Source organism: Rhinopithecus roxellana, chromosome 10, assembly GCF_007565055.1.
Source record: "Rhinopithecus roxellana isolate Shanxi Qingling chromosome 10, ASM756505v1, whole genome shotgun sequence".
NCBI classification, from domain to species: Eukaryota; Metazoa; Chordata; class Mammalia; order Primates; family Cercopithecidae; genus Rhinopithecus; species Rhinopithecus roxellana.
This window is the reverse complement of record NC_044558.1, coordinates 42,557,967-42,567,529: the sequence shown is the minus strand read 5'-3', so window position 1 is coordinate 42,567,529 and position 9,563 is coordinate 42,557,967.

The window sequence follows — 9,563 nt, the reverse complement described above, 5'->3', positions numbered from 1 at the left end:
AGCAGGGGGGCACAACGTTGATATTAGAAAAGTAAATATTTATTTTTGGAGAAATGACCAAAATTACTTATTTACTTGAAAAGCAAAAATCAAGTGCTAAATCTTAAGAAAGAATTCCATCAGTTTAATCAGTAGCACTTTTTCCTTTATTAGTGGTGAACAAAGTAGTGGTGCAATTTCCAGCATACAACATCTTACATTGGTTGAAATATGTTATTTAATGATCTCAGTGATTGGCATAATTCCTTAGGATCCTAAATCCTAAAATCAATGCAGCTGTGCATAAGAAGTACGTGGATCTATTTTTATATAATCATACTATAAAAACTGAAATTCAATATATTTTTTCCAGAATAGAGCCAGAGGATGTAGATAAGAAACAGTGATAGACAGATTAACATGTTTGATGCAATGATACTGTGGTTTTTGTCTCTCCAGAAAAGATAGGCCCCACTACATTGGAAAACGGTAAGCCTCGTAACCAATGGGATGGTAAACCTGTCTACCATCATGGTGAAAAGAGGTTAGAGAAGGAATGAGGAGTGTTGTAAGTGGACTGGAGAGGAAGGAAAGGAGACGTGGAAGCTGGATAAGCGGAAGGGTATGCAGGGGAGAAGCACATGAACATTCTCTGAGAGCCTCTGCCTGTGTGTCCTGGCCCTCAGTTAGCTGACTTGTACTCCACAGGTTTGCACATGTCATCATTAACATAGCCATTCATCAAATACTTATTCGAGTATTCATTATGAGTATATGAGTATTTGTTACCTTCCAGGCTGTACTAGGGCCACAGATGCACTAATAAACAAAATACACAAAATTCTTAATTTCATAAAATGTTCTAGTGGGTTGGGGGAACAGGCAGACAATAAATAAACATAGTGGATATAAGTGATATGCCTTAAGTACGTTATAGACAGTTGGAAAATAATAGATGTTTTGAAAAAATAGACTAGAGTAAGAGAGGTGGAGGTGCTGAGATAGGAGATGATTGTAAATAGATGGTCATACAAGGCCTCAATGCAAAGGGAACATTTAAGTAACATCATGAATGAAGTAAGGAAGCGAGCAATGGAGTTACCTGTTTCAGCCAAAAGCAACTGTCACTGCAATAGGCTAAGGCAAACAGCATGCTTAGCAGGTTCGCTGCAGCTAGAAAGGTTGTGTGGGTTGTTCTAGAGCAAGGGAAGAGGATGGGGAGGATATCAGGCCAGGAAAGAAACGGATGGAGATCATGCAGAGCCTTTTAGGCTGTTGGTAGGACTTTAGCTTCTACTCGTGTTATGTGGGAATTTTGAGTAGAGGAGCTCTATTATTTGACTTATATTCTTTAAAGAAGAAAATAGGACTCAAACATCCATTAATGAATGAATGGACAAACCAGTTGTGGTATATATATATGTTTATATATATGAAGATTTTTCAACCATTTTTTAAATGAAGTACTGATACAGGCTATAACATGGATAAATCCTGAAAACAGTACACTAAGTGAAGAACACTAGCCTCAACAGGTCACATCTGTGATTCCACTTGTATGAAATATTCAGAATAAATGAGTATACAGAGACAGATAACAGGAAGATGGTTGCCCAGGGCTGGGAGGAGTGCAGAATGGGGAGTAACTGCTTAATGGTATGGGATTTTCTTTGAGGGTAATGAAAATATTTTGGAACTAGATAAAGGTGGTGGTTGCACAACATTATGAACGTACTAAATACCAATGAATTGTTCACTTTTAAATGGTTAATTTTATGTTATGTGAATTTCACCTCAACTGTTAAAAAAGGAAGAGGAGAGGAGGAAGGGAAGGAGGGAGGGAAGAAGGAAGGAAAGAGAGAGCAAGCAAGCAAGCAAGCAAGAAAGAAAACAAAAGAAAAGAAGAGCCCCGCCACAGATGCAGCAGTAGAGAAAGAAGCCACATCTGAGTCAGATCTCTACCAAGTCTTATCTGGTACTTCCCTTCTTCTATAATCCAGAAGAATACTTTTTCAACTATGTTGTCAATGTAAGCTTTTTAGTAGCTCTAGAAAAACATGCTTAAGAAGCAGAGACTCATATCGCATCCAGCTTTTAAAACATATTTAGATCCATTTAAATGCTTTTTGAAAAGGTGAAATCATGACCTAGTCACTTGTTTGTTGAACCAGAAATTAGTGGAATTAAGAGACATCTTGAATGTCATGAGTGACAACTTAATATTCCACAGGCAGTTGGGGGGAGACAGTTTTTGTTTACTAAAATACAGGCATAACCAAAGATTTCCTATTGCATCTGAGAATGTTGTTAGTTCTCAAAGCAGCTGGCGTTGCTCCATTTTAGAGGAAAAATCTGAGCTGCAGGGAAGTCTCATCACACGCCCAGTGGCACACAGCTCAAAAGTGGCAGAGGATTCCAATTCATGTTCATGGAACTCCAAAGCCCATGTATTTCCCACTGTCTGTGCAGCCTCCCACCACACTAGAGCAGTTCCCAAGGAATATCTGAGGCTGTGGTAGACACTACAGAAAATAAGAGATGGGACAGTAACCTAAGAAAAAAGGAAGAAATTGAAATAGGAAATACCTAAGGAATGGTAAAATGTAAATGTTTATGATATTTTAAAGCTCTTGCGTATACATTGTAACAATATTTAATTTTATATAGTACTTCCCAAAGCCACCTCTTTACTTGGTCTTCCCAATACTGCTATAAGAAGTAGAGAGGATCTTGTTTTCTCCAGTTTATAGGTGGGAAACCTGATACTGACATAGGTTATGTGACCTGCCTGAAGGCACAAAGCCAGGAAGTAGCAAGCCTGGGCCTTGACCCTTGTCTTTGAACAACAAACCCAGTGGCATTCCCATACCATAGTACCATCTTGCCTCTGGATTAATAAATAAACATTATATATGTATCATTCCAAAATATCCTTATAGGCAGTGTGAGAATAAACCTACCTTTGAGGAATATTTTGTATGCCCTAATAGCTGTTACTGCAATATATCAATACTCTTCATAGCCCTATAAGTTTGGGGTTATTTCAAAAATAAGTCAGAAGCAGATTGCCCATCATCGCCCCCACCAAAGGTGATGGAAAATAGATTCTCTGCTGTTTTCATCTTCACTCTTAGCCCAGCAAAAGTAAAAGGAGAAAAGAATGCACAGTGCACAAATGCTCTCAAGTTTTATCAAAGCACAGGCGACATCAAAATAACCTTTCCGTTTCATTTTCTAAGTACATCAACAAGAAGGTTCACAGTAATAACATCAAGAATTGAGGTGATGTTTAGAAGTCACAATTGTGAGAGCTCTAGAAACAGATGTATCTTTTCTGTCAAAACATATTAATTATTTCTTCAGCTCTTTGACCTGTGTCCCTGAGGCAGTCAACATGAGCATGTGATAGACTCTGCTTGAGCTGAGCAATGAATTTGAGCCTGAACTTTGAGGGCACCAGGAATGCTATTTCTCCCTTAAGCATCCCCCTCCAACCCAGAGTGAAAGCCAATGTCCCTTCTGCGGCCTGAGGACCTATCCTATCTTGCCTATGCTCCTTACCCCTAACCCTCCCCGCTCCCTAACCTCTATTCCTGTTCCTCCCCCTGGCTCGCCTAGTCCAGCACAATAGGCTCCCCACTGTTTCTCAAACCCACGGAGCAGGCCTGTGTCTCAGAGCCTTTGCGCTTGCTGTTGCCTCTGCGTGAAATGCTTTTCTGTATAGATAGCTAGCTCTTTCAACTCTTTCAAGTCCTTGCTGAAATATCACCTTCCCAGCAAGGTTTTTCCTGGATGCCTGTTATAGGCCAAAGGAGGAATGGGGGGCATGTGTTGTCCTCCATGCCCTCAAATTCTTATGTTGAGGTCCTAAGCCTCAGCATCTCAGAATGTGACTGTGACTAGATTTGAAGATAGGATCTTTAAAGAGGTGATAAAGTTAAAAATAAGGTCACTAGGGTGTGCCCTAATGCAGTATGATGGGAGTCCTTATAAGAAGAGGAGATGAGGGCACAGGTAGAGAGGGAAGACCAGCTGAAGACACAAGGAGGGGCCATCTACAAGCCAAGTAGAGAGGACTCAGAAGGAACCAACCCTGCCAACACTGTGATGTCAGACTTCTAGCCTCCAGAACTGTGAGAGGATAGCTTCTGTTATTTTAACCACCCAGTGCATGGGGCTTTGTGCGGCAGCCCTAGCAAACTAATACAATGCCCTAATTAGGATTCACCCCACTCCCACTCCCTCTATCTCTTTTTTCTGTTTTATTTTTTCCAAAGCCCTTATCATTATCTAACATATGATATATTTCATTTGTGCATTTTGTTTGCTATTTAACTCCCTTTGCTAAAATCTAAGCTCTATCAGAGCAAGGATTTTTGTCTGCTTGTTCGTTGCTATTACCTCAGTTCCAAACAGTGACTGGTCCATGGTATGTGCCCAGTAAATACCGTCAGGTTACTGGAGACACCTCCCTTCCAACACCACAGAATGCCCTGTGGGACAAAACAGACTATATGGCTGTTGGGGCTATAAGGAGGAGGAAGAAGAAATATGGGAACATTTGGCATAAAATGATAAGCTCTGCTTTGGAAGGGCTTCTCTGGAAGCTTCTTCTTGATCCACTTCTGAGATTGGGTAGCCACAAGCAGCTCTTTATCTCCTAATTTTGCCTTAGACATCTACAGCGCCCACAATGGGCATCCCCTCCCTTACCTTCATCATTGTTTCCTGTCTCTCCTCTGCATTTCAAACCAAAGCAGAGGGTAGGAGGGCAGATGAGCTGAGCGTCTGGGCTAGATAGGAGCCTCTAGTGCAGCCCTGCATTGGCTGACTTTTTTTTTTTCTCTCTTTCTCTGTATCTTTTCTCTCATAACTTCCTACACACCATCTGTTCTCTTAACTGCAGTTAGATATGTCTGCGTTTCTTTGTATTACAGACCTAGGTGCTCTCTGATGGTGGGAATCCACTAATAAGAGGTGTCCAGTTCTTCTAGCAAACTTCTAGCTCGTGTCTTCCATGGGTTGTGGCCTGAATCAATGCATTTATTAATTCTTTCAAAATGCAAAATGAAAATTATGTGTTGAGCCTCTACTAGGTGCCAAAAGATATCTTGTCTATGCCCCTTACCCCCATCCCTCGCCACCCCCCCCACAAATTCTTACCCTCATGGAGCTTAGATTCATGTAGGAAATTGGCTCAGCCCAGGTTCCCCAGAAAATAGAGCGTAAGGATAAGTTTGTGTGCTGAAACTCTATTAGGGAAGAGTGAGAGTGAACGAAAAGAGAAATGAGGTCAACCAGGATGGGAAGCAAGTTCATGGCAATGCATGAGTTATCTAACCAGTGCTTTATGAAGAGAGACAGCCAGCCTCTTGGCCATGTAGGACGTCTCCATGAAGGCTATGTAGAAGCTTGCCTTGGGTCAGACCAGGGAAAGGAGAGAGGGGAATGAAAGTTAGATGCCAACTTCCTCGCCTGCTCCAGGAGGTGTTAACTTCTTCAACCTCTGGATGGTACCTGGTCTCTTTAGCAGCCAAGGGGAAGGTAAATTCCACAACCTGTTCCATGGCACTTTATCCAACTCCAGAGTGGAAGAAAGAGCCGAGTTGATCACTGCAGTGGCAACAGTGGAGCAAGAGAGACCAAGAGAATCCGAGATGGTTCCCATGATGATACAGAGATTTATTGTCTATTGTAATAAAGAAAAACTTACTGTTATCAAAAATGGCTAACAGCAATGTGGGTTCATCAATATAACAAACATGTCACTCTGGTGGGAGATGTTGATCATGGGGGAGTCTATGCATCCATGGGGCAGAGGGTATATATGGGAAATCTCTGTACCTTCTGTTCAGTTTTGCTGTAAGCCTAACACTGCCCTATTTTTAAAATGGCTAACAAGATAAAATGCTACGATAGTCACGATTTTATTAGATTGTTCTGCAATAACAACTGTGGTTGATATGGAAATTTAATGCAATTTTTGTTAACTCTGGGTCACACCCAATGCTGAATACATCTGCCATCTGCCACTCATAACAGATCTTAATAGTTGCCCACAAAACCAATGTCTTTTAATCTTGGTCACGGAATTTTGTTTGGGTGTCAGTGTGTCTAATGCCAGAAGATGAACTGTGGGTGATCTAAGCTCGAAGTCAGCAAATGATGACCCAAATCTGGCCCGAAGCTGGTTTTTGTAAGACTCATGAGCTAAGAAGGGTATTTACACTTTTAAGGGGCTGAGAAGAAGGAGAAGGAGGAAGGAAGATAAGGCAGGAGGAGAAGGAGTAGGAAGAGAAGAAGGGGTAGGGGAAAAGAAGATGAGGAGAAGGAGGAAGAAGAGAAAGACAAGGAGGGGAAGAAGAAGAAATATACAACAGAGACCATATGTAGCCCACAAAGCCTAAAATATTTACTATTTTTCCCTTTACAAAAAAAAATTTTGTCCATTCTTTATCTAAGTCAATGATTGTCATGAACATATGAGACATATCTGACCAAGCAGATTATGAGGGGATTTCTGCCTATAGGGCAGGTCCATTTGGAGGGAGGGCGAATCGGCATCTCCCTGGGCTCTCCACCTGGAGCAAGGGAGAGGAACTTGGTGGCGGTGCACCTTATTTTTCATATCTGAACATCATTAAAATTCCATTTAAACAATTATTCTTCCAGCCAAGATGAAAGTGATTTAATTTCTCCATGAGGATTGGTGTACTTCTCATTTTAAGGACAAGGAATTTTCCATTCAAAGGTTCTGGGGTGGTGAAGAGCAGATCACATGCACTCTGTAGACAAACCCCACTGGAACAACCTTCTGAAGATGAGAGCCTGGAGAGTTTGGCAAAACCATGGGAAGAAAGCTCAAGATGATTCTACTATGGCTTTAAACCACAGGATTCCTAGCAACCTTCACACGGCAGCAATTATCAACAAAAGCAATCCAAGTAGGCTGTGGTTGGGTCTCCTACAGTTTGAGTGTTCCCTTTGAGGGAACACCTCTTGTCTGGCTGTGTCAGAAACAACTTAATTGCTGCGTATTTAGTTTTTTGAATGGATTTCACTCCATACTATCAGTGGCACCAGCTTTCCTATCTTTCTTGTGAGCACCTGGTGGTGGGAAGTTTCCAGGAGTATCAGCTGCCTAAACTCACCAAAGATAAAGTGAAAGTACACAGCGTTGATGCAATTGTTTTATCAGCCTGTAGCAGGTTGCAGGTTAGGGGCTGAGGCCCGGTATGATTCCAAATCCTGTTAGCCCACCGAGCTCCCTTTGCATAAGTCCCATGAAGAACTGAGTTTCCGGGGACTAGAAATAGAAAACTGAAGAGAATTCATGTTACCAGCTGCTGGCCATTTCCCACTGCATTGCCCACACAAAAGCTGTGCTCCAGCCACACGGACCTGTGGCCCTCACCTGAGCACTCTGTCCACTTTCACATCCCCAACCCTTTGCTCATCTGGGTCCTGGGGTCCAGAAAGCCATTCAATCATTTGTGCATCCATCTCAGGCATTTACTAGGCACCTATAAAGTGCCAGGCATTTTCAGGTTGTGGGGGGTTTAAATGTAGGCAACAGTCTCTGTCCTTGAAAATTCTCAAGATAGACACATGACAAGGGATTAAACTACAGTGTAATAAATGCTGAGAGAGATGTAAATTATACCTTGAGAGCCCTGAAGATGGAGCAATTAACTATGGCTGGATTGCAAAGGGGAAGAAAAAAGGGAAATTTCAGAGAGTTGTCATTTGAACCCATTTAAATCCTTCTTGTCCTCCAAAAGATCAGCTTAAATGCAACCTTTGGTGCCTTCCCGGTGATGCTTATCATCTTGTTGGTGCCTCGCCTGTAGCACATGTCAGCTCACTTGTGCCCTAGGCTGTTGCATGTTTGTCTTCCTCGCAAGACGACTGCACACTCCTTCAAGGCAGCATCCAAATAAATCTGACCTTGTGTTTTCAAAGCCCATCCCGCAGGATCTTGTATACCCTGTGATCTTAAAAATCATTTAGGAACTAAATTGAATAGAAATTTCTAAGGATTTCATTGAGACAAGCAGCAATGTAAGAGTTCTAAAATTCCTGGGCAGTTACTGTGCTTAAAAATAGCATCTGCAGCGACGGCAAGATGAAAATGTCACAGATGGAAGAACAGCTCACAAAAGCACCTCACAGCATGTGAATTTCCAAAAGAAACAGTGCCTACTGGTAAGGACTCAGCTGGTCAATTTCTAGGTGCTGTAGAGATTAAGCTGCACACACATGGCTAACATAAGATTCAAGATCAGGGAATGAACCCGGATGGTTAAGTCCCATCAAAACAGTGAAGGATCTGTGACTAACAGAAACACATCAGGTCACCCTGAATATTTTTAGTAGCTGGAACACGAAAAGAGGAGGAAGATGGGCCACACACAAGAGAATCAGCCAAAATGCAAGGCTAAGGGGAGTCAGAATTATTCCAGTGAAAGAATCTCTCATCCTGTAGCTTGCATAGTAGCCCAAATTAAACAAAGATTCCTGTGAATGCCCCTGGATGCTGCAGAGAGGGAAGAGCCAACACAGAAAGGAGCAAGGGCACTCCTGGGACTGAGGGCGAGAAGGGAATTCCAGGCTCCTGTAGGCGATAGTGCACATTGGCTTCAGCACCTCTACTTCTTTGTGGAGAAAACTGTTGGAGAAACAGGAAAATGAAACATTAGACAGTATTTAAATTTTAGAAATCAAAATACTATTGTTTCCAAGTTTGTTTTGTTACGGGATCAAAAATTTACACACGACTCAGACATACCCAAAATTGGTTTTATTTATTGCCCATAAATGATTTCACCTAAATTCCCAGACTCCATCGTGCTGCTGGGTGGGAGTTGGGGCGGGGCGGGAAATGGAAGGGGGAAGAAGAGTAAATAGGGCAGAGTCCCAGTGAACCCGGGAGGCGGAGCTTGCAGTGAGCTGAGATCCGGCCACTGCACTCCAGCCTGGGCGGCAGAGCAAGACTCCGTCTCAAAAAAAAAAAAAAAAAAAAAAAAAAAAAAAAAAAAAAAAAAAGAAAATGTATGCTACGTTCAAACTGGGGAATGGATAAGAGTTTAATAATAGATTGGTTTTTTTTAAGGCATTGTGTTAGCGTGTTTGTGCTGCTATAACAAAATACCACAGACTAGATAATTTATAAAGAACAGATATTTATTTCTCACAGTTCTGGAGGCCGGGAAGTCCAAGATCAGGGTGCCAGCAGATCTGGTGTCTGGTGAGGCTGGCTCTCTCTGCTTCCAAGATGGCGCCTTGTTGTTCATTCTCCAGAGGAGACGAATACTGTGTCCTCACAGGGCGAAGGTAGAGTGGACAAAAGAGGGCCTAACCCTGTGTGGAACTTCTTTTAAAAGGGCCTGAATCCCACTCATGAGGGAGAACCCCTCGTGACTTAATCACTTCCTAAAGGCCCCACATTTTAATACTATTGCATTGGAGATAAAATTTCACGTGAATCTTGGAGGGAACACAAACATTCAAACCATAACAGGTGTGGAAAGAGCTCAAGGAAATCAACAAGAAATAGTGCAGTTCCCTGAGATGAACAATAGCTA